The sequence below is a fragment of the Talpa occidentalis genome, unplaced genomic scaffold (genome assembly GCF_014898055.3).
Source record: "Talpa occidentalis isolate TD23 unplaced genomic scaffold, MPIMG_talOcc4v2.1 talOcc4.15, whole genome shotgun sequence".
Classification (NCBI taxonomy): Eukaryota; Metazoa; Chordata; class Mammalia; order Eulipotyphla; family Talpidae; genus Talpa; species Talpa occidentalis.
Genome location: NW_023601543.1, coordinates 49623188 through 49650516, shown reverse-complemented (window position 1 = coordinate 49650516; position 27329 = coordinate 49623188).

Below are 27329 nucleotides of genomic sequence, written 5' to 3'. Positions count from 1 at the left end.
AATTAAAATTCTTTAAAATCACTGTCATTAACTATGGAATAAGTTAGGATTAAAACCTGCTAAGTATAAGGGTGAGGGCTATAGGTAATTCTTAGCAAGCTATCATATGATTACTGTCTTTTCTCCTACTCAGGAAAGCACATCAGAAAGAAAACTAGTATAATATATACCATGGAATATTACTCAGCATTCAAAAAAGATAAACACATGCAATTTGCAGCAACATGGATGGCACTGGAAGGGATCATGCTCAGCGAAATAAGCCAAAAAGAAAAAGAAAAATACCGGATGGTCTCACTCATAGCAGGAATCTAGAAAACTTAAATAAGGGACCAGGAAAATGAATATAAGAAAGTGAAAATCAAAATCAACAAAAACTATGAACCAGAGACACTTTTTGGGGGGTGGGGGCGGGAGGGGAAGGATTGGGTCAGAATGGGGCGTTTGCAATTGTATGGGGGAATATAAAAATAAAATTAAAAAAAAAAAGAAAGAAAACTAGTATAAATGGCCTTATTATAGGGTAACCGAACATCTACTTGATTTTATTTTTAGGTAAATTATTTGCAAACTTTGGTACTTTAACTCTAATGGGTTACAAATTACTTTTGACACATCAGTGGGTTGCAACACCAGGTCTGGTCTTCTGAATAAAGTTCAAGACCTTTTGGCTAACCTTCAGGAGTAGCTGTGTTCTTACTCTCATCTTTTCTTTTTTTTCCCCTTCCATACCCCATGCTCTAACCAAATGAACCTTCTTACTGTTCCTTATTCACATCAAGTCACAATGCTTTCTCTTCATATAAAGGACTAGTGTTGAAGCCAGAATTCAATCCCAGGCAGTCTGGCTCTGGAGTCCAGATGCTTAAGCAGTATATTCTACTTGCTCATATTATTCTTACATTATGGTATTTGCTTTCTGTTGGTGAGGGGGAGGAGGTGCAGGTGGAATATTTATTTTCTATGTGTTTATCTCCTCTATGGAAACTTGCATAGATTGATAGTAGGTCTACTCATTTGACATTTTCATCAATACCTTATTTTCTGGTGTGCTAAATATGTAAGAAACATTTAAATACAAATTCATTAAAAGTTTGGCTAGGGCCTCCTTGGTGGGTCAGGGGTTAAAGACAGCACTATCAAGCAATTGACAGCCAGTGCAGCACAATCCCCTGCTGGCAAGGGAGCAAACTGCATGTCACAGCAGACCTCCCCCGTATCTCCCGCTGCTACCCTCAGCAATGTATTTCAGTAGATCTGCGTGTTTTGTTCCGACTCTGTCTGGTGAAACCTCTCACACTCCCACAACTCTGGCCTGTCCCCCAGTTCCTGTATGCATAAATAAAACATATCTTTAGAAATAAAAAAATAAAATAAAATTTAGTGTAGATACATTAAAAATGTATACAGCATATTTTTATATCAGACCCTGTGAGAAATTAAAAAAAAAAAACTACAAATGATAAGAAAGCAAACTGTAACCTGTGATTCACAAAATCTAAGGCCCTATCAGCTGTGAGAATACAGTTCACTGTTTATTGCTTCACAAAGATTAGAGATGGTTTCTAGCATAGCTACTTCTTCAGGTTTAAAGGTTAAAAGCAATTTATATAGCTACTATATTGGAATTTCACTACAATTTCTTCCATTTGATTAGTTATTTGAGGCTTTGCTTTCCCTATCTGTAATGTGGGAATATGCCCAAAATAGGGTGGTTATAAAAATTAAATATTAGGGCCTCCCTGGTGGCGCGAGGGATTAAGACACAGCCTATGAAGCTCTCCACAGCCACTGGAGTATGAGTTTGCTCTCCGGTCAGGGAGCTACCCACATGGTGTGGGAGACCTCTCCTGTCTCTCCCTCTGCTCCCCTCAACAGTGTATTTCAGTCTGTCTGCCTGTTCTGCTCCTCACTCTGTGTCTGGTGAATCCCCTCACTCCCTTCAACTCTGGCCTGTACCCCAGTTGTTGTATGCATAAATAAATCTTTAAAAATTAAATATTATATATATATAAAACACTTAGCATAGTTTTTGGCATCAACTACAAGCATCAAACCTACCAGCTTTTAGTATCCCTTTACTAAAATTATAAATTGTTAGCTTGCAGAGTAACTAGATTGGAGAATTATAATGCATAATGTTATGCATAAGTACTGACCATGGGCTTTGAGAATACAAAATTAACACAGAGAATGTTAAGCAGCAATATGGCATATTTTTTTTCTGAAATCTGAAATTCATCATTGATTGTCAATAACACCTCACACCAAATGGAATACCAAATCTAGCCCATGCTACTATGTAAATATCTCCAATATAACCCTTCCTTTGTAACCCCCACTACTTCTTATCCAGATGATTACAATAGCCTCCTAAATAGTTTCCCTTTGTTATTTCCTCACTTCAATTTACTCCCATATTGTGGCCAGAGAAATCTTGCTAAAGTGCAAATCTAATCATATCACTCATTAAACTGTTCAATAGTTCCTCAAAACATTTGTAGCATGACAAAGGGAAAACTCTACCAGCTAGTTTTATATATATATATATATATATATATATATATATATATATATATAATCAGTCAGTTAGATAGAATCTTTAATTTCCTTTTTTGTCTTATCTCCGGGTACTTCATATGGACACACAATGTTCCAGTAAACTTGAACTACTTGGAGTTCTATGGATAGCTATTCTCTCTCCTCTCCTCACCTCTCCTCTCCTCTCCTGTCCTCTCCTTTCCCCTTCTCTCCCTCTTCCTCTCTCCCTTCCTCCATCCTCTCTTCCCTCCATATTCCTCTTCCCTTCCTCACTCTCTCCTTCTCCTCTCCTCTCCTTTCCTCTTCCTCTTCCTCTCCTCCTCTTCCTCTCCTTCTCCTCCTCCTTCTTCTTCTTTCTCTCTCTCTCTCTCTCCATGTTCTAATAACTATATTTTACTCCAACCACTGGCTTCCTTACTGATTTTTTTTCTTTTTTTTAAAGAGTTGTTTTTTTTAAAGATTTATTTATTTATTTATTTATGCAAGCACTGGGTACAGTCAGAAGCGTGGGAGGGTGAGAGAATTCACAGAACCAGAGCGGGGAACAGAGCAGGCAGAAGGACCGAAGTACACTGCTGAGGGGTACACTGCTGAGGGGAGCAGCGGGCGGCAGGAGAGGTCTGCGCGCCATGTGGGACCCTCCTCCGGTGGCCAGGGAGCAGCCGGGGATTGAACCGGCACTGCAGAGGCCGCGGGCAGCTTCGCAGCCCAGCACTCAACCGCTGCGCCAAGGGGAGGCCCCATCCCATTTCTTAAATACATGAATGACAGTAAAACCTTCAGGTCTTCTATTGCTGCTCCCTCTGCCTCAGTTGTCTTTCCCCACATTTACACATGGTTTCCTTTCATTTTCTTCACATCCCCCTCCAAACATTATTATAATACTATATACAATAACATCATACCCATTGCTTTTTGTCTTCTAGTCTTTATCTCCTTGTCCTGATTGCATTTTTTCACATTACCTGATTCTGTTTATTAGTCTATATCACTTTGCTCCATGAAAGAAGATATTTCATTTCACTGTTTTGTTTAATATTCTTAGTTCCTAACACAGTGCCTATCGTTAATGTAGACAATAAACATGGGTTCAGTTAACACATGAAAGTTTTTCTTTTTGTTTCAAGTGTTTTTCCTTCCCACATTTTCATCTTTATTCTTTTAACATTTTATTTTTATTTATACAAGAACTGGTGTACAGGCCAGAGGCACGGGAGGGTGAGAGAATTCACCAGAGACAGAGCAGGGAGCAAAAGAGGCAGACTATTGAAAATACTGCTGAGGGGAGCAGCGGGTGCGACAGGAGAGGTCTGCTGCACCATGTGGGTTTCTCCCTGACCTGCCGGGAATCGAATCTGTGCTGCAGAGGCTGCAGACAGCTTCACAGCACTGTACACAACCCACTGTGCCACTGGGGAGGCCCCACATTTTCACCTTTCACCTGAATAATATCTATCTAATTTTCATATTGCACTTCCATTGTAGCAAACAGCTAGGTTAGATACCCTTCTTTAGGCTTCTATTCCTGTGCTTTCTTTTAAGAATAAACTCACCAGATTATTTGTGGAAAGTTTGAATGGGCCAAGATCATGACAGTCATTGAATGCTAACTCAGGCTGTTTATAATTAATTCTGTTAGTTACTAAGATTCATTGAAACATTATGTAAGGAATATCTGCCTTCAAAAAGATACTTTTGACATATTAGTTTGCCTACGGTATGCAGGCTAAATTAAAGGAAAGCAGGGATAACAGAGATCTCTGAGAATATACTCAGAGAAATAAGGGCCAAGACAAGGGAAAAGACAAGAAGCATGCAGTCTGGAGTTGTCATGAAAGAAGAGTTAAATGATTATATGACAATTATATATACTAAAGGAATATGCATACCATGTCAATAATAATGCTAAGATGGTGAGCTTGGTGGATATAGAGTGGAACTGTTATGCTTCAAGGGGATTTAATAGCTGTTCTCTCCACCTAGATTACTCTTCTGTCACATGCGCCTATGGTTCCATGTACTCTCAACACATCTCTGTTAGAAGTTGTATTCCTGAGGAAGACAATAGAGCAGGAAAAAAATTCTAAGTATGATACAAATTATATGATGGTATCTAAAGCCCATCGTATAGTATATTGCTCTTTTCAGAGAGAAAAGAGCATATCTTCTTTCCAGAAAATGAGATAGAACCTCTAGTTGATGAGGTTCTACCTGTGTATTAGTTGCTGTCCCTATGTAGGCATTTGATCCTCATGAACACATAAGTTGCATTATCCCCTTTTACCATCAGTAGAACTCTTTTGGGTATCACATTACTGATAGAAAATATTATTGTCCTGTGATAGACATGTAGTACAAAAGGACCTACCTGGTTTGCTCTAAAATGGTTAGGCTTGAAGAGATTTACTGGCTTTTCTGGCAGGCTGTCCACTTCTCAAATATGCTGTAACTACCATCAAGTGTGAGGAGACACTCCAGGACCTTGTTCTACAAATGAACCTGGATTTCTGAGAGAAAAACTAACTTCAATTTTTTTCTGATTTTTTGTACTGTTAGAAAAATTGATGACTAAAATTAAATTTGTGGGTGCAAGCTCTGTTTTTAGGGAAAACATTTCCGTGTAACCTACAGTTCTGAAGACTTAAAACCATAATCTTAATCTATAATGAATAACTAGAGTCCTTTTCTGTTTGTGGGTTTTGGGAAATGGATTCCTCTGACTGAGACTTAGGAGGTGGACTTGTGGTACAGGTATCTGTTGAGCAGTGACAGATTCAGATGGAAATACCATCTTTTAACAGTAAGTTGGACTGAGGAAATGAGGTTTGGTGGATGGAATCTGAAAGCAGTCTTCCTCTCTAGTATAGACTTGAATATCTTCAATTCCCAGCAGATGATATCAACCCAATAGTGGGGAGGGTACTAGAATATTAGTGACTGGTGAAGTGAGGTTTATACACACAAAAAGTGACCATGTACCACCCTAAATTTATATAGTTTTGTAAATCATCAGTAAATCAATTTTTAAAAGATTAATATATTTATGTATACAAGTACTGGGTACAGTCAGGAGCACGGGAGGGTGAGAGAATTCACCAGAGCCAGAGTGGAGAACAGAACAGGAAGACTGACAAAATACACTGCTGAGGGGAGCACTGGGCATGGCAGAAGAGGTCTGCCCGCCGTGTGGAACCCTTGCCAGTGGTCAGGGATCGAACCGGTGCTACAGAGGCTGCGGGCAGCTTCACAGCCCAGCGCACAACCACTGCGCCACCATCTTTTTTAAAAAAGATATTCTTAAAAAAAAAAAAAAAAAGATATTCTTTTCTGCATTGTAATTCTTTCAGAAAAGTTTCTAATATACTGTGGTGTCTGGTGCTGCCTGTGTCTTGGGTAATGACAGGAGCATGCATCTACTCAAGGGCAAAGGGATATAGGGACATAAATAACCACTGGGAGACAGTTCGAAAAGAAAGACAGGGAAGAGATCAAATACATAGATGGCTATAGGTAACAGGAGATCACCAAGACAAATTTGTAGTAAAAATAATAAGCACTCACCAAGGAGTTTTAGAAAGAAGAAACAGGAAGTTCCTATAATCATAGATTTTATTCTGTCACCCCAAATTCTCCTACCAACCGTGATCAATGGCAACCGCGGTCATTCCATGGGTTTACACAACACCAGTCCTTTCTCTGTTTCATTGATTTTTGTTGTTGGCAGAGAGTGGGGAAAGTTCTGGAGTTATCAGCTTGCATCATCATTCCTACTCCCTTCCCCCTAGGAAGCTAAGGCAGGGAAAGGGGGGAGGGATGCAGGTTGGAACAGCAAGCTACCCGCAGGCTATTATGAGGGAAGAGTCCTTTGATCATCTTCCCGTTACTGGGCTGTTTTACCTCATGCTTTTTTTTTGGGGGGGGGGTAAATTTTATTTATTTATTTACCCATTTGGTCTGTGCAGAGCAGACATGGGTAGCAATCTAAAGGTCACTAGGATGGAACCATTTGGCCAGAACCCAATGTCTCAGATTTGCCAGGGACAATCTGTTCTACTGTACTGCAGCACTGTCAAAAACACTCAATTCAAATTCATTTTATTTTTCTTCCCTCCCTTCATTTTCTTTCCTATTTCTACTCTTTTGGTTCAGACACTCTAATTTTATCTCTATACCTTCCCTCCTCTACTCTTTGCTGTCTCTATGCTCTTATCCCCATGTTTTTCTTTCCCAGGCTTTGTCCTTTCTGCTTGAAACAATTTCTTGAAGCAACTTTTTTCTGCCATTGGAATATCTGTGTGTCTGATGATAAGGAAGGAAGTATAGTATTGTTTTCATCTCTAATGTGGAACTAAAGTTAGGCTATCAATGAGGTCTTGGTAAAATGCTGAACGGAGGAATGAGCTAGTAAGAGGAGATATGGGAAAAACATTATAGAAGATGTCTCACTTTAGGGGCCTCCATGGTGGTGCAAAGGGTTAAGACACAGCACTATGAAGCTACCCGCAGCTACTGCAGCACGAGTTCAATCCCCAGCCAAGGAGGTGACCCACGTGATGCAGCAGATCTCTCCTGACTCGCCTGCTGTTCCCCTCAGCAGTGTATTTTAGTAGATCTGCCTATTCTGCTCCCCACTTTGTCTCTGGTGAATCCTTTCACCCCTCACAACTTAGACCTGCACTCCTGTTCTTGCACGCATAAATAAATAAATCTTAAAAAAAAATAAGATGCCTCACTTTGGAAAGGACTAAATATATATGAATGATGTCAAATATATGTACAAAAGTTATGTTTCTTCAGGGCCAGGGAGATTCAACTGAAAAGTTTAAGAAGCTTTAGGACAGTCTATTTCTTTCTTTCTTTCTTTCTTTTTTTTTTTTAATAGAGGCATATTTTATTTATTTATTTGATTGTTTTTTTTTGTTCTGTTTATACATGCACTGGGTACAGTCAGCAGCGCGGGAGGGTGAGAGAATTCACCAGAGCCAGAGCGGGGAGCAGAGCAGGCAGAAGGACAGAAGTACACTGCTGAGGGGAGCAGCGGGCAGCAGGAGAGGTCTGCTCGTTATGTGGGACCCTCCTATGGTGGCCGGGGAGCAGCCAGGGATCAAACCGGCGCCGCAGAGGCCACAGGCAGCTTCGCAACCCAGCGCTCAACCACTGCGCCACCGGGGAGGCCCAGTACAGTCTATTTCTTACGATTTCTGTGATGATCCTATCTTCTTGACCCTACCATTTTTTTATTCCTTTCCCCACTTTGATTCACTATATCTCCACCATCACCATGTCCACAGCTCAATCTACTACCACCACGCAGTCCATGATTTATTTTCCCTTTCTCTCATCCATCCTTCATTTATGTCAGACCTCAAGTAAAACCCTCTTAGCTGTTCTGGGTTTGCCTCTAAATTACTATCTTGGTGTCCTATTTTAATACTATTCTTCCTTAGGAAATTTATGAAGTGGCATGAAAATGAGCATAGGAAAGGCCTTGTTTAATTCAAACACATAGATCGCCAAGTTCTCCAAACAAAGGAAATTTATCTGGCCTATCTCTTTCCATGGGCATCAAAGTTCAGTCCCAGGAACTTGCTTCGATCTGTCATCCCAGGTTATCTCTACGCAAATGAGGCCCACTCTCCTTGGCAAAGACCCTACTGGGAAACAAGGAGATCTAGTTTGAAATACTAAGAAATTTGGCTCCTGGAGAAAACTAGACCATAGGTGGGGGAAGGAGATAACTTAAAAGTTTATATGTGGTCCTCCCTGGTGGTGCAAAGGGTTAAGTCCCAGCACTCAGAAGCTATCCACAGCCACAGCAGCACGAGTTTAATCCCTAGGCAGGGAGCTGAAACACATGGTGCATCAGACCTCTCCTGTCTTGCCTGCAGCTACCCTCAGTAGTGTATTTCATTCAGTCCGCCTGTTCTTTTCCCCACTCTGTGTCTGACAAATCCTTTCATATCACCCCTCCCATACCTCTGGCCTGTACCCCAGTTCTTGTATGTTTAAATAAATAAATATTAAACAAATAAAAATTTCATATGCACCTTTATATAATAAGGAGAGATAAGAAACATAGCTTGACAACAAAGGCCAGATAAACAAAAAAGCTTTCTAATATCATGGATCATCAATAGGAACACAAGCAACACAGGTGAGCCTGCAATCATTAAGAACTATATTTTGATATGGGGAAGACAACTAACAATGCCAAAAATAAGGAAAGAAGAAAAAGAAAAGAAGGAAGGAAGGAGAGAGAGAGAGAGACAGAGAGAAAGAGAGAGAGAGAGAGACTGTGAAATATTGTTGCATTTTTGCCAGGATATACTTTAGAATAAGCTATCCCCTGTGCTTTGTATAGTTTAATGCTATACTCGCTAAGATTGCAATAATTTGCTCTTGATTCAACACTTAGGAAAAACATTGGCAAATTGGAGTTTATCAAGAGAAAATTGAAGGACAACTTAAGCTATGATTTAAATAGATCTGAAGAAACAAAAATGGCTTATTTTGGAAAAAAACAATATAGAGTATGATAGCCACTTTCAAACACTGTAGTTCTAATATGTAGGTAAAGGATCTGGGGGCAATGAGACAGAAACTATGGGTTATTAGGAAGGATAGTAAATAACAATTAAGCTAGGCAGAAACCTTGAATTGCCTCCCCTGTTAAAACATTCTTGAAAGAGGAAGGGACAGTTGTAATATAGTCTGAGAACGCGTTCCCTCTGAAAGCTTACAGGACTAAATATAGGACTTTCAGAGTGAGGTTAGACTAGGTTTAGGAATTAGGACCAAGTGTTCCAGCTTGAAATCAGACCTACTGAATTATCCTTCTTCCAGACCTTTTGACCTCCCTTCTATATCAAAGCCTGGTTCCCATTTTTTTAAGATTTATTTATTTATGCATACAAGAGCTGGGGTACAGGCCAGAATTGCGGGGGTGAGAGGACTCACCAGAGACATAGTGGGAACAGAACAGGCAGACTGACTGAAATACACTGTTGAGGGGAGCAGAGGGCGAGACAGGAGAGGTCCGCTGCGCCCTGGCCCCTGGCCGGCCAGGGATCAAACTTGTGTTGCAAAGGCTGTGGATTACTTCACAGTGCGGTGCTTATCCGCTTGTGCCCTGGTTCCCATTTTTTAAAGAGCATGATCATCGAGGAATTTCCATTAAATGTCACTGTTTCACTTCTTTAAAAGCATACATTTTATTTGAGATAGAAGAGTGACCTTGAGTGAGTCTTCCAACCCTGAGAATCTGGGAAATCTGCTCAAAACTCACCTCTACAATTTGAAACATTACTAAAATTTTCTCTCTCTTCTTCCAATGTCTTCTTTTTCTATGTCAAATCTTAACCTTCCCTTGGGAGGCAGTGCTGTGCAATGCAAACAGCAATGGCTTTGTATCCTATCACAACTGACTCAAATTTCACCTGGCTTCACTTCTAGGAGTCTGAGATACTGTATCTGTGAAATGAGCATAATGCCACACATATAAAAGAATTGCTGGAGGGCCGAATAAGATAAAGAATGCAAAGTGCTTAGTACACTTTCTATTACATTTACATATATATATATATATATATTGCATCATTGCATTACATTTATAGATACTATTACTTCCAACTCTCCTAGATTTCTGCTTCCAGTCCCTTGAATCACTTGGTAATTCCCTTAGCATTTGTATGTAAATAATCTTGTTACTATTAATTAGATTTTAGTGTGGTTGTCTGCTTGCCTACTTTATTTTTTTTTAATAAAATCCTTTCCATTCTAAAAATACAGCATGGTATTATATTTGATTGGGTCAAGGAGAATTGAGTTATCTCTAAGCCATTCTGGGTCAGTGTAAGATTGCTGCTTAGTAAGTCTGGTATTACAAAATACAACCTGAAGTCAGGGTCTGATTTTTAGCATTTGAAAAAGGGTATTTAATGTGAACCAACACTCCATGTTCAGTTCCACCTCACAAGAGTCATGCAGCAGCTATTGAAATCTGACCTCATTTTGTTCAAGGGATATTGACCAGGAGATGGACAATGGAAGAGACTAAAGCTGTCTAAAAAGCCACTCATCCCATCAAGATGCCACAGAAAATGACTATAAAGGCAGAATGGTCCACTGAAGAAATTGCAGGAAAAATTTCCATATTTTTCTGTCTGGATATCCCTCTGGTCATGTTAAAGAAAATGAACACCTGCTTTGGGAGATGGGGACCAAAACACCAAGTGGAATTACGGTATTGAGATATGATGAATGTATTAACTACCCTTATTTTGAAAATGATTTCTCAATATATATTGGTATTAAATAATTATACAATGTTATTATAATTATAATTCAAAAATTTGGAAAAGGCTTGTGTCTCAGCAGAGTATTTTGCATTGTTATGGATGATGGTCTGACCATCTTAGAAAGACTTCACCAATGACAGGAGAGTCTTCTCAAATCCAATTGACTATTATGTAGGGAAGAAGTTTTTGGGGACTTAATACCTTCTGACCTGGAAATGAAAGAAAAAGGGTTTTCATAAAACTTCAGAATAGAAAGTGGGAGTAAAGGGAAAAGAACAAGAACAATATTTTAAAGATTTTATGATGATCACTGGCAAATCACTTAATCCTTAATCCTTAAAGAAGCATAATGTCTGCAAATCTCATGATAACCCATAGAAGCATAGACAGTACAACCCAGGACTACTGGGATAAGTGAAAGGAAGAAGCATAAGGAAAATAATCCCTTTAGGAGCAGAAACATTTACTTGAGCCGAGAGACAGAAAGACAAATACACCATGGGCCAGTCATTTCTCTAAGTGATGAAAAGAAAAGAAAGAACATTCACCAGATGACAGACAGGATCAAAAATGTTCTTAACAGATTCTATTGATACATAAAAACAAAATATGGAGTTTCATGGAGACAAGTTAAAATATCTACAAGTGGATACACTTTAAAAACCATAGGATTAAAGAATGGATAGCCAAAACTTTGAAATAACCTAAGTAATTTCAGCTGATTCAATTCTATAGTGACTTCTGGAGCTCCCAAATGAAACAGTTTCTGTAAGATAACTGAATGGGAAGTATTATCAACGTGCCTCTTTAATAAAATACGTAAAGATCATGCCTGAGCACAAGAATATCTTGAAAACTGAGTGATGTAAGAAGAGAAAAAAATCATCAAATTATAATATACAAATCTTGAGTTTGTATATAATTATTATGAAAACCAACACTGTTCAACATAAATATGATGTAAGTCACATGTGTAAATTCAAATTTTCTAGTAGCCACTTTTTGAAAGAAATGTCAGAAATTTAATTGAAAGAAATGTCAGAAATGTAATAGTTATTTTATTTAAATAATGTATTAAAATAATACCATTTCACAAATAAAGAAATTGAAACTATTAATAAAATATTTTGTGGGGTTTTTTGTACTATATTTTCAAAATCTGGTGTGGACTGTATTCACAACATATTTCAATTAAGATCTGCCATAATTCAAGGGCTCAATAGCCCTATGTGGCTAGTAGCTACTGTATTAAACAAAACAGTCCTTTAATATGCCTGAACAGAAATAAATACTGCATACACTCAAATGGGAAGAGCCTAAAAATAAGTATACACATATGGTACTATGTTTGTAAAATACAAATTCTTGTTTGATAAGTTTGGCTATTTTGTCTTTCCTGACATTAACCAACCTTTCGTTTCTACTTTAAATCAGTTTCTCAGACTTTCTCAATCACCATAACTCACAATATGAAATTACCTTTATGTTGGACACACATACTAAAAACAGTTGTTTCATAAAATAATGTTAATCTTTATTTACATAAGATATTCTCTTATTTTTTATTTATTCTGTATTCTAACCAATTTAATATTTTTATACCCTAATATATTTCTTTTCAAAAAAAAATAAAAAACAAATGGCTATGGCCCAATAAATTAATTTTACTATCAACCTAATGACTAAAATATCAACTGGCAATGCATAAAATTTTGGGTAGGAAAGGGAAGAAAGTGCCTAAAAATATATGGCTCAGACCACATGTGAGTGCTATGTTAGCAAACTTAGTCATGGATATGCTTGTTCCCAAGATAATATTTGAACAATGCTTAGCAAAGTGTCTGGCACACAGCAGCTATTCAATAAATGATAGATATTTTTCCTGCTTCCTCACTATCCCAATAACTGAGTATGCTACAATAGTTCAGATAACCCTCTTAGTCAAATGACTATGCCAAAGGATGGAGATAGAAGCTGCATGGTTGTGCTTCAGTATGGCACAATCTGAGTGTCTGAAAATTTTTGTAAGTGAACATAACCGCAACATCCTTAAATAACAGGACAGAAGCAGGGCCATATTTACATAATACTTATATATTTTGTAAAGACTCCACAGCATTAGAAATAACAGAACAGAATTCAGTATTGAAAGAAGGTTAATTATGAAAGCAGAGTAGACAAGTGTCATGTAGTAAAGTCACCTACCAAAAATTTTCCCAAAACATACAACAAGGTCAAAAATTTCACCAACAAATATTCAAAACTTTGGATAATAGTGTTAAAAATTTGCTTATTAAAATGTATGGGGCCAGCTTCTAGGTCTAAAATTCTTATTAAATATGTCCTTAGTATATATCATAAGTCACATAAAGACAAAGGTAGTCCACTTACATGAGACACAGAATTAGCCTCAGGTTTGGGAGGGGAAAGTGGTAAAGATAGGAAAATCTTCAACCACTGTACAGTACTTCTTCTCAACAGGTCTCATGCTTTCCACATCACCTTCACACATATATACATGTTGTTTTTAGTTCTGTCTATGATAGAAAATTGCATAGTGCATTGTTCTTTCACTGTAGCATGTGACCACTTGCATATGTATTATGCACATGCACAGGTGCAAGTGAATGTACACATGCACACACTCGATTTTTCTTATCCTGTTACTTAAGTACACTCCACTAACCTGTTGTGACCTCTTCCCTTAATCCCAACTATCTTACTTCTCAAACATTAGTCGCTTTTAAAAATAAGACAAAAGTACTTTCTTTGCATCAATTCATATGTTCCTAAAGTTTTTTTCTTCCTTTCATTTTTGTGTAATAAATCAATTATTACACTAATTTATTTGCATATAGCAAACCATCCTTGCATCCTGAGAATAAATCCTACTGGCTCATGATGTATTATTTCAATGTATTGCTGAATATGATTTGCTAAAATTTTGTTGAGAGATTTTGTATCTGTGTTCATCAGAGTTATTAGTTTGCAGATTTTTGTTTTGTTTTTATATTCTAATTTCCTCATCTGCTTTTTGTATCATAGAATTTTTGGCTTCATAAAATCATAAAATGGGAATGGAAATACCCATCTCTTCAATTTTTGGATGATTTTGAGAAGGATATGTATTAGATTTTCTTTTAAAATTTAGTAGATATCACTAATGAAGTCATTGGTCTAGGGATTCTGTGTTATGGGAGAATTTTGATTTCTGTTTCAATTGGTTTACTACTAATGTGCTGTTTTTAATTTCTCACCTTAGGTCTATTAATATTTTACTTTATATATTTAGGTATTACTGTGTTGAGTGTGTATATATTATGAATATTTATCCTCTTGATGGATTGATCCATTGAGCATTTTATAATATCTGTCTTTCTATTACCTTTATTTTGCTGAAAGGTTTTATTTCTTTTTTATTTCTCTTTTTTATTTCAACATTTATCATTTTTTTAAATTTTTAGGCAATATTTGCTTCCCTCCACCCCCTAGATTGATTGCCCCTAGAATTTTCTTTCCCAAGGCACCCATGCATGAAAGGTTTTATTTCTTAAATTAGTATAGTTGCTCCTGCCTTTCTTTCATTGTGATTTTCTTGGTGTACATTACTCTACTCTTTAAATATGAATCTGTATTTTTCTTTTAAACTGTTGTTATTTATAAGCAACATTTAGTCAGATTCTGTTTTTTAATCTATCTAGTCACTGTATCTTTGGATTGGTGAGTTCAGTCCATTTACATTTAAGGTGATTATTTATATATGAGGCCTTACCACTGCATTTTGTTTTGTTTACTGGTAGTTATATTTCTTTCTCCTTATGGTTCTATCTGCTTTGCCATTTATGTAGTTTTCCATGATATCTGTCAGTTTCTTATTTTACTGTGTCTCTTCAGATATTTGTTTTGAGGTTACCGCGAGCATTGTATGAACCCTTTCATGTCTAGAACACCTTTTTTTGTGTTGGTATCGTACTGTCACCATTTTCATAAACAAAGTCAATCATTTTCAATTTCCCTTTTAAAACTCTTGTTATCAGGGTTCCTCCCTGGTGGCCTAAAGGGTTAAGTGTCAACACTGAAGCTATCCACAGCCACTACAGCATGAGTTAGATCCCTGACCAGTGACCTAGCCCACATGAAGCAGCAGATCTCTTCTACCTCACCCGTTGCTCCCCTCAGCAGTGTTCCCCACTTTGTCTCTGGTGAATCCTCTCACAACCACCCTCCACACCTCTGGCCGACACCCCAGCTCTCGTATGCATAAATAAATAAAATATTAAAAAAAATTGTTACCTCATATTGTTCCCTTTAATGCTATGAGGTTGTTTTCAAACTGAAGTAGTTGTTTTTAAATGTTTATTTACCTTTATGCTGTAATTATTTTATAACTTATTTTTTTAAAGATTTATTTATTTATTTATACAAGCACTGGGTACAGTCAGAAGCGCAGGAGGGTGAGAGAATTCACCAGAGCCAGAGAGGGGAGCAGAGCAGGCAGAAGGACTGAAGTACACTGCTGAGGGGAGCAGCGGGCAGCAGAAGAGGTCTGCACGACATGCGGGACCCTCCTCCGGTGGCCGGGGAGCAGCCAGGGATCGAACTGGCGCTGCAGTGGCTGCGGGCAGCTTTGCAACCTAGCGCTCAACAGCTGCTCCACCGGGGAGGCCCTATAACTTATTATTGCATGAGTGTAATTGATGCAGAAAATGTCTGTGACAATAAGAGAGAAACATTTGTGAGAAAATGCACAATAAAATGAGAGTAGAAGGAAAGTACTGAATATTCTAAAGTTTATATATACCATGTCACATCATATTCAATAATGAAATATTGAATTTTTTTCTGTGAAGATAAGGTGAAAGGCACTATTGTTCTTACCATTATTATCCAACAGTGTATTTCAAGTTATAGTCACAGAAATTAAGAGAATAAAAAGTAAAAAGTATTCGCATTTGAAAAGAAAAAATTAAATTGATCAGCATTGGCAGATGACATGATAATATACAAAGAAATCCTGAAGATTCCACTAAAAACAATAAGTGAGGGGGGTGAGACAAGATAGTAGTGGAGATGCTTGTCTCACCTTCTCCACATATTCATAGCTAGATTGTGGCAGGAAAAAGTTCACAAAATTCTGAAAGATAAACAATAACAGCAAAAATATAGTACAAGTTTCTTTCCAGAGCAAGAAAACCCCAGTAAGCAGGTGAACAGGCCAAGCATGGAGCCTGACTATTATTGTGAGGTGAAAATCCCCATGACAAGCAGGAGTGGTAAGCAGCATAGAAGAAATGGCAAAACCCTTGCACAGAAACCTTTCATGGATTTAGGTGAATCCAGAAACAGATGTATACAAGCATTGGCACAGCCTCAGTGAGCACTAGGAAAGTGCCTGAAGGCAGACTTGAATTAGCAGTCATCAAAGACATAAGAGCAGTCATGGTGAGTACTGAGAATGGATGCAGAATATCAACAAGGAAACAGTAGCCTTAAATGAGGTATTAGATCATATGGACCTACTAGACATTAACAGGGCACTGTACTCCCCAAAAGCTGAGCACATATTCTTCTCAAGTGCACATGAAATGTTTACCAAATTGGGAGACAAAAAAGTTGGAATATATGAAAAATGGACAAATTCTTGGAAGCATAAAACTATCCAAGACAGAATATGAAAGAAATAGAAATCTAAACAGACAAATTACATGCAAATAAATTAAAACAGTAAACAAAGTTCTCCAAAAATAAAAAGCTCAGGAATAGATGGTTTTACAAGTGAGTTCCACTAAAACTTCAAAGCAGAGGTAATACTTATCTTTCTCAAAATCTTGCAAAAATTGGGAAAAAGAGAATGCTCCCAATACTTCTTATGAAATGAGCATAACTATGATACAGAAAGCAAACAAGTTATACGAAAAAAGAAAACTACAGAATAATATCCCTATTGAACATATATGCAAAATTCCTCAAAAATTATACTAAACCAAATTCAGCTATACATGTAAACAATTATATATCATAATCAATTGGGATTTTTCCAAGTTATAGGATGGTTCAACATATGCAAATCAATCAATGTAATTCATTATATCAACAAAAGGAAAGTCAAAAATAATATGATCATATCAATAGATGGAGAGAAAACATATGATAAGATTCAGCATCTGCTTATGATAAAAACTCTTAGTAAAATGGGGTTTGAAGGAAAATATAAAACCACATATAAAAAGCCCATAGCTAGTATCAGACTGAATGTTGGGAAATTGAAAGATTTTCTCGATCAGGTACACTACAAGAATATCATCTCTTGGGTCTCCCTGGTGGCACAGGGCATTAATCATCGTACTATGGAGCAATCTTCAGCCTCTGCAGCACGAGTTCGACAGCACGAGTCCGATCCCCAGCCAGCCAGGAAGCAACCCACATGGCACAACAGACCTCTCCTGACTCACCCCCTGCTCCCCTCAGCAGTGTACTTCGGTCAATCTGCCTGTTCTGCTCCCCACTGTCTCTGGTGAATCTTCTCACCCCCCGCACCTCTGGCCTGTACTTCAACTCTTGTATGCATAAATAAATAAATCTTAAAAAAAAGAATGTCATCTCTCACCACCACAGTTCAACATAGTATTAGAAACCCTAACTACTGTAATTAGGCAAGAAAAAAAGCTATAAAATTAATACAAATTGGAAAAGACACAGTAAAATCATCACTATTTGCAGATGACACAGAAAATCCTAAAGACTTCTAAAAAAACAAGTATTGGCCTCCCCTGGTGGCACAGCGGTTCAGCGCTGAGCTGCGAGGCTGCCCGTAGCCTCTGCAGCACCGGTTCGTTCCCGGTATTCTGTGCTGATGGATTGGAAGAATTAATAAATTAATATTATTAAAATTTCCATATTACTCAAAGCCATATATATTTACATACAAAGAAATAACTGTATAGTATTATAATAAAACGAATACACAGACCAATGAATGGATTTGAGAGCACAGAAATAAGCCCACATTTATATGGCTGGTTAATCTATGACAAAGAACAAAGAATATAAAATGGAGAAAGGAAAGTCTCTTCAACAAATGTGCTGGGCAGTCACATATAGAGACGTGAAACTAGATGACTTTTTCACACAACACACAAAATTTGACTAAAAATTGATTTAAAATATAGGATGTAAGGCTGGAAACTATAAAACACATAGAAGAAAACATGGGCAAACTCTCCATGACATTGGCTTCAGGAGTGTCTTTGGATAATTGACTCTAACATTTAGGAGAATAAAAGCAAAAATAAACGAACAGGACTACAGAAAGCTTCTGCACGGTAAATGACGGGCTTCCCTGGTGGCTCAAGGGGTTAAGTCTCAGCACTATGAAGCTATCTGCAACCACGGCAGCACAAGCTCAGTCCCTGGCCAGGGATGTCACCCACGTGGCCCAGCAGACCTCTCCTGACTTGCCCACTGATCCCCCCAGCAGTGTATTTCAGTTGATCTGTCTGTTCTGCTCCCCACTCTGTCTCTGGTGATTCCTCTCACCCCCGCACCTCTAGCTTGCCCCCAGCTCTTGTATGCATAAATAAATAAACCTTTAAAAAATAAAAGACATCTTAATAAATGGGAGAAATTTTTTGCATATCACACTGGAAAAGGGGTTAATGTGCAAGATATGCAAATAACTCACATAAATAAGTGCAGGAGGGTGAGAGAATTCACCAGAGCCAGAGCGGGGAACAGAATAGGCAGACTGACTAAACACACTGCTGAGGGGAGCAGCGGGCAGCAGGAGAGGTCTGCGCGCCATGTGGAACCCTCACAGGCAGCTGGAGATCCAATCAGTGCTGCAGAGGCTGCGGGCAGCTTCGCAGCCCAGTGCTCAACCGCTGCGCCACCAGGGGAGATCCAAAGATGTATTTATTTTATTTGTGAATACAAGAACTGGGGTACAGGTCAGATGTGTGGGCGGGTGAGAAGATTCACCAGAGGCAGAGCAGGAACAGAACAGGCAGACTGACTAAAAATACACTGCTGAGAGGAGCAGCAGGCGAGACAGGAGAGATCTCCTGCGCTATGTGGGTATCTCCCAGGCTGACCGGGATCCAAGCTGTGTTGCAGAGGCTGTGGACAGCTTAACAGCACTGTGCTCAACTGTCTGTGCCACCAGGGAGGCCTGAAGTCATATAACATTTAAAAAAATAAAGAACCCAAAAAATAATAAATAAAAAAATAAAGAACCTAATCAAAAATGAGCAAAATAGCTAAATAGACACTCTCCATTGAAGACATACAGATGGTCAACAGGTTCATGAATAAATGTTCAAAAACCCTATTATCAGGGAAATGTAAATCAAAACCACAATGAGATAGCTCTTCACACTGCGAAAGTCACAAATATTATATATACATATATATGTATATATGTATTTAACAGAAATAACAAATGTTGGCAAGGACATAGATAAAAAGGAACAATTATACACTCTTGCTGGGAATGTACCATGGTCCAACATCATGAAAAACAGAATATAGGTTCCTCAAAATATTAAAAATAGATCTATATATGACCCAGTGATTCCACTATTAGGTGTCCACCTGAAATGTACAAAATCACTAATCTAAATGATATATGCACTCTTATGTTCATTGCAGCACCATTTATATTAGCCAAGTTATGGAAAGAACATAAATGCATTGCCTGAGCAGTGCATTAAGAAATGTAGTGTAGTGAAACCACTTATAGACGGAATGTAGGGAACCAAATAATGGATCAGGAAAAAAAGCAACGACAACAACAACAACAATAATAATAATAATAATAAAACAAATTTAGCAGGCAACCATAAATCAGAGACATTCTACGAGGGACGGGGAGGAAAAGGGATCAAAACAGGGGTGAGAAGAGCACAAGGGACTGTGGTGATGGTTCACAGGAGAATTGGTGGTGGGAATTTTATGGGGAACACATAATGATGTAAAATATATAAATAAAAAACAATTATTTAAAAATGAAAAAAAAGAAAAATAAATATATATGCAGTGTGGAATACTACTCAGGCAGAGAAAGATGCACTCTTGACATTTGCAACAATATAGATGGAACTGGAAAGGATTATTCCACTAAGATAATTGAGACAGTGAAAGAGAGTAATCTGATGAATTCATTCATTTGTAGAATATAGAGAAAACAGTTAACAACAAAGCAATCTCAAAGGAACTTACAAAAAAAAAAAAACTGTAAAAAATCCTAGGAATAGGGACCAACATGGCGGTGAGGAAACGCTGCGAGTAAGATCTCCCATTTAAAAAAAAAGTTAATAGGGAGGAAAAGCGGCAGGTCCCAGTGAGAAGTGGGACATGGAGGATAAACAGAGGACTCCAGCAAACTACCCAAAGAAGAAAGTTGCCATAAAAGAGGACTAGAAGGGAGGAAAGCTCAGAACCCTGCTACCCTCCCCCACACACAAAGTCGGCACTCTCTGACCAACAGAAAGGAGGAAAAAAACAAAAACAAAAAAAAACTAAAACAACCAACAAGAAAAAACTACACATCAAGTGGGACTGTGAGTGGAAAGGAACTATTTCAACCACCACACCCCGTGAACTGGAGCTGTGGAGAACCCTGCAGGATTCACTGTGGAGGTGAGCGAACTGCTCCAGGCATGATTAGAGAAAAACAAAGACTCCTGGAGACCTACAAACAGCCCCAGGCCAGCCTGTAAGCTTGCGCGGAAAAGCAGATCACTGCTCCCCAGTTCCCCATGCCTGCGATGTAGGCTTGCGGGGAGACGCGCGGGGGCCCTAACTGAGGTGAATGTCCTTCATTGAGTAATCAGAAACCAGGCCCCCAGACACAGGGGCGGGGTGCAGAAGGCGCCATTTCTGCAGACACTGAACTGGGCTACAGTCTGCGTCCTGGCACTGAGGGCTTTGGAACTGAGACCCGGTGCACAGAATTCGGGGTGTGGGTTCCCCATGACGGTGGGGCACAAGGCAGACACAGCACCCCAAAGCCGTAGAAGCTTTCCCCACAACTCCAACTCTGTTCCCTCGACCCACTGGGTAAAAAAAAAAAAAAAAAAAAAAATACAGCTCCCCAAGGACACTAGGAGAGATCTCTGGCGCCACCTAGCGACCAGAAAAAAATCACCAACACCCCATAGACAGGGACCTTTCTTCAGTAAAGATTGCTTGAAACCGGCATAAGGCTCCCAGAGGATCCAGAGGTAAGTTGGGAAGTTCGACCACGCCAGGCACCTTCTGACCAGCAGTCCGAGCCCAGAGGGGGAGCGGGCACCCACGGTCAGGGTAGACCAGGTGCGCAGAAGAGTGTGCCTGAGACCAGGCGTGCAGGGAGTGTGTCCTGCATCGCCATTTTAGAACAGGGACATTTCTTCAGTAAAGATTGCCTGAAACCAGAAGAAGGCTCCCTGAGTAGCCAGAGGAGCGCTGGGAAGTTCTCCCACACCAGACCACTTCTGGCCTGCAGTCCCAGCCCAGAGTTGGAGCTGAAACCCACTGCTGATGCAGACCAGAAACACAGGGAGTGTGTCCTGCATCGCCATTTTAGACAGGGACATTTCTTCAGAAGAGACTGCCTGAAACCAGCAGAAGGCTCCCGGAGGAACCAGAGGTGAGCTGGGAAGTTCGCCAATGCCAGGCCCCTTGTGGCCTGCAGTCTGAGCCCAGAGAGGAAGTGGGAACCCACCGCCACGGCAGACCAGGTGTGCAGGGGAGTGTGTCCCTGCAATGGCATTTTAGAACAGGGACCTTTCCTCAGTAAAGACAGCTTGAAACCGACAGATGGCTCCCGGAGGAGCCAAAGGGGAGCGAAGAATTTCACCCAAGATGCTGGCCAGTCCCAGCAACACAGTGTCCAAATGCATATGGCAAATTAGAAAACAGACAGTAGGGAGTAGAAGAACCACATGCAACCTAGCAACTCCTCAAGAAAAAAGCACACCACAAAAAGAAAACCACCCCCCAGATTGCAATGATAGTAACTTGGAAGAACTTCTGAGCCTTCCAGAAATAGAATTTAAAATTGCCATGATTAAAAAACTGACAGAAGTCATAAAGGAAAAGAGTAATAAGGGAAAAATAATCAATGATCAGAAGAATGAAACTGAGTCCCTAAAGAAGGAAGTAAAAGAAAAGCAGGAGATCAAAGAATTAATGGAGGCACTAAAGAACTCTGGGAAAAGCAATGAAAGCAGAATAGATGAAATGGAACAACGAATAAGAACTCTTGAAGGCACAGAAAAAAAAAAAAAGAGAAAAGGTAAGAGAAGTATGAAGGAAAAAGACCGAAGAAAGACTTCGGGAACTATCTGACTCCATGAGGAAAGGATATATATGAGTTACTGGAATACCAGAAGGAGAGGAGAGAAATGTAGGAACAGAGAAAATATTCAAGGAGATAAATGAAGAGAACTTCCCAAACGTAAAGAAGGAGCTGAAAATAGACACACAAAAAGTAAGAAGAACACCAAATTTCCATGACAAAAGAAAAAATACAGTGAGACACATAATAGTAAATCTCCCAAGAATCCAGAACAATGGAAAAATAATGAAGCTGACAAGAGGGAAGAAAGAGATAACATTCAAAGGAAAACCAATCAGGCTGACATCAGACTTCTCTGAAGAAACACTACGGGCAAGGAGAGAGTGGAGGGACATAGTCAACAGACTCCAAGAAAACAGATGCCAACCAAGAATACTCTATCCCGCAAAGCTCTCCTTCCTCTATGAAGAAAGAATAAGGACCTTCCCAGACAAGCAGAAACTTTGGAATTTCATTACGACTAAACCTCCACTCAAAAAATACTACAAGGAGTCCTAAAGCCAGAGCCTCAGAGGGATGAATATCAACGAAAGAAAGCCAAAAAAAAAAAGTTATTCAAAGAATAAATAAATAAAATTAAAGGAAAGACAAACACAATGGCAAATAAAGATGCTAACATATCAATATTAACTCTAAATGTAAATGGACTAAACTCTTCAATAAAAAGACACAGAGTCATAGGATGGATTAAGAAACAAAACCCAACCTTTTGCTGTCTCCAGGAAACACATTTAGCTACAAAAGATAAAAATACACTCAAAGTTAAAGGATGGAAAACAATCCTACAAGCAAGTGGACCTAAAAAGACAACATGAACAGCTATTCCTATATCAGATAAAACAGATTTCAAACTCAAAAAGATAAAAAGAGACCCCAATGGTCACTACATTATGATCTAGGAGACAATACTTCAAGAAGAAATAACACTCATTAACATATATTCACCAAAAGAAGGAGCACCAAAATATAACAGACAACTATTGTCATCTCTGAAAACAAACATCAGAGAAAACACATACGTAGTGGGAGACTTCAACACACCACTATCAACAATGGATAGATCAATGAGACAAAAAATAAGTAAAGACACTAAAACTCTAAATAAGGACTTAAAGCACTTGGGCTTAACAGAAATCTATAGAACACTAAACCCCAAAAAAAAACGGAGTACACATTTTTCTCAAGAGCACATGGATCATTTTCCAGGATCGATCACATACTGGGACACAAGACAAACATCAACAGATACAGCAGGACTAAAATCATACCAACCATCTTTTCTGACCATGAAGGCATCAAACTAGAAATAAACCATAAAAAGAAGGCAAGGAACTCTCCTACCTCATGGAGATTGAAAACCACACTACTGGAAGACAAATGGGCTAATGAGGAGATCAAAGAAGAAATTCAAAAATTCTTTGAATTGAATGACAAGGAGGACACCAATTTCCTAAATGTATGGGATGCAGCAAAAGCAGTAATTAGAGGTAAATATATAGCAATAGAGGCTCACATCAAGAATCAAGAAAGAGGGGGCCTCCCCGGTGGCGCAGCAGTTGAGCGCTGGGTTGCGAAGCCTCTGCGGCCTCTGCGGCGCCGGTTCGATCCCCGGCTGCTCCCCGGCCACCACAGGAGGGTCCCACATGGCGCGCAGACCTCTCCTGCCGCCCGCTGCTCCCCTCAGCAGTGTACTTCGGTCCTTCTGCCTGCTCTGCTCCCCGCTCTGGCTCTGGTGAATTCTCTCACCCTCCCGCGCTTCTGACTGTACCCAGTGCATGCATAAACAAACAAACAAACAAACAAATAAATAAATAAAAAGTCATGCCTCTTTAAAAAAAAAAAAAAAAAGAAATATGAAGAATCAAGAAAGAACTCAAAGAAACAACCTAATCTCGAAGCTCAAAGATCTTGAAAAAGAACAACAAAAAATCCCCAAAACCGTAGAAGAAAAGAAATAATAAAAACCAAAGCAGAATAAATGAAATTGAAACTAAAAAAAAAAAAAAAAAAAATCCAAAAGATCAATGAAATCAAGAGCTGGTTCATCAAAAAAATAAATAAAATAGACGAACCCCTAGCCAGGCTCACAAAGGAAAAAAGGGAGAAAGCACAAATAAACAGGATCATAAATGAAATAGAAGAGATCACAACGGACACAGCAGAAATCAAAAGAAAAATCAGTAACTACTATGAACAGTTATATGGAAACAAGTTCAACAATCTAGAGGAGATGGACAAATTCCTACAGCTCTACAATAACCCAAAGCTAGATAAAGAAGAAATAGAACACCTAAACAGACCAGTTACAGGCAGCAAAATTGAAATGGTAATCAAAAAGCTCCCCAAAAACAAAATTCCAGGACCTGATGGATTTACAAATGAATCTACTGTACATTCAAAGATGAATTAGTGCCTGTCCTTCACAAATTCTTCCAAAAAATTGAGTAGGAAGGGGAAATACCAATCACGTTCTATGAAGCCAACATTACACTAATACCAAAACCAAACAAGGACAACACAAAAAAGAAAAACTACAGGCCAATCTCCCTAATGAACACTGATGCAAAAATCCTCAATAAAATTTTAGCTATCAGTATCCAACAATGTATCCATAAGATAATTCAGCACGGCCAAGTAGGATCCACGCCAGAGACACAAGGACGGTTTAACATCCGAAAATCGATCAACGTTATCCAACACATCAACAAAAAGAAATATAAAAACCATATGATAATATCAATATGTGTCGAGAAAGCTTTTGAGAAAGTGAACACCCATCCATGATAAAAACCCTTGAAATTCTTGGGATACAATGAACATACCTCAACATCATAAAAGCCATATATGACAAGCAAACAGCCAGTATCATTCTCAATGGTGAAAAGCTGAAAGCTTTTCCATTAAGATCTGGAACAAGACAAGGATGTCCACTCTCACCACTGCTTTTCAATATAATACTGGAAGTCCTAGCCAGAGCAATAAGACAAGATAAAGACATACAAGGAATCCAAATGGGAAAAGAAGAAGTCAAACTATCACTGTTTGCAGATGATATGATAATATGCATAGAGAACCCCAAAAACTCCACAGAAAAACTAATTCAACTCATCAATCAGTTCAGCAAATTGGCAGGATACCAAATCAACATGCAAATGTCAGTAGCCTTCTTATACACAAAAAAAAAAAGTTCTGAAGAAGAAGAAATAAAAAAAAAATCCCTTTTATTATCGAAACAAAAAAAATCAAATACTTGGGAATAAATCTAACAAAAGAGGTAAAGGACCTTTACAAAGGAAACTATAAAACACCGTTAAAATAAATAGAAGAAGACACAAGGAAATGGAAAGTCATCCCCTGCTCATGGATTGGAATAATAAACATTATTAAAATGGCCATCCTAGCAAAAGCAATATACAGATTCAATGCTATTCCAATCAAAATGTCAATGTCATTCTTCTAAAAAATAGAACAATTATTGATGAAATTCATATGGAATCACAAAAAACCCCAAATAGCCAAAGCTCTCCTGAAAAAAAAAAAAAAGTGAATGGAGGCATCACACTCCCAGACTTCAAACTCTACTACAAAGCCATAATAATCACAACTGCATGGTATTGGAACAAGAATAGACACATAGACCATTGGAATCGAACAGAAAATCCAGAAATAAACCCACAGATATATGGTCAACTAATATTTGACAAAGGAGCAAAGAATATGCATTGGATAAAGAAAGTTTGTTCAATAAATGGTGCTGGAAAACTGGGTCACTACATGCAAAAGAATGAAGCTTGACCACTACCTCAAACCATACACAAAAATCAACTCAAAATGGATTAAAGAACTAGACATAAGACCTGAAACCATAAAATACATAGAAGGAAATATAGGTGAAACACTACATGATACGCACATCAAAGACATCTTTACAGATGCATCACCCAAAGCAGTGATAGTGAAGGCAAAGATAAACAGCTGGAACTACATCAAATTAAAAAGCTTCTGCACAGCAAAAGAGACAATAACAAAAGCAAAGAGAAACTCCACCAACTGGCAGAACATTTTTGCACACAACACTAATGATAAAGGACTGATCACAAAAATCTACAAAGAGCTGATGAGGCTCAACAACAACAGAGAAAAGAATCCAGTCAAAAAATGGGCAGAAGAGCTAAAAAGAAACTTCTCTGAAGAGGAAATGCAAATGGCCAACAGGCATATGAAAAATTGTTCAACATCACTTGTAATCAGGGAAATGCAAATCAAAACTACCATGAGATACCATCTTACACCAGTGAGAATGGCACATATTAAAAAAAACGAGCAACAACAAATGTTGGCGAGGTTGCGGAGAAAAAAGAAATCTCCTGCACTGTTGGTGGGAGTGCAAACTGCTCCAACCACTATGGAGAGCTGTGTGGAGGTTTCTGGAGCTACAAAACATACAGCTTCCATATCATCCAGCAGTTCCACAACTAGATATTTACGCAAAGGACACAGAAACATCAATTCCAAAGAGCACCTGCACCCCTATGTTTATAACAGCACTGTTTACAATAGCTATGCTTTGGAAACAAACCAAATGCCCAAAAATAGATGACTGGATCAAGAAGATGTTGTACATATACACCATGGAATATTACTCAGCATTCAAAAAAGATAAACACATGCAATTTGCAGCAACATGGATGGCACTGAAAGGGATCATGCTAAGCGAAATAAGCCAGAAAGAAAAAGAAAAATACCAAATGGTCTTACTCATAGTAGGAATCTAGAAAACTTAAATTAGGGACCAGGAAAATGAATAACTATAAGAAAGTGAAAATCAAAATCATCAAAAAACTATGAACCAGAGACACTCTATGGGGGGTGCGGAGTGGGGAGGGGAGGGATTGTGGTCAAAATAAGGGGGTTGCAATTGTATGGGGATTATAAAAATAAAATTTATTAAAAAAAATCCTAGGTATGTAACTACAGTATTAATGCTAGTAGTCAAGGAGGCAGTGTGGGAGGGGTTACAAATGTAATGTGGGTTTGGGCTGGTAACATACATCTAACAAGGTGTAAACCTATTTCTCATAATCATATACATAGTCTTGTAAACCAATGTTACGTCAATAAAAGGGAAAAAAAGCTATTAGATACAGTACATA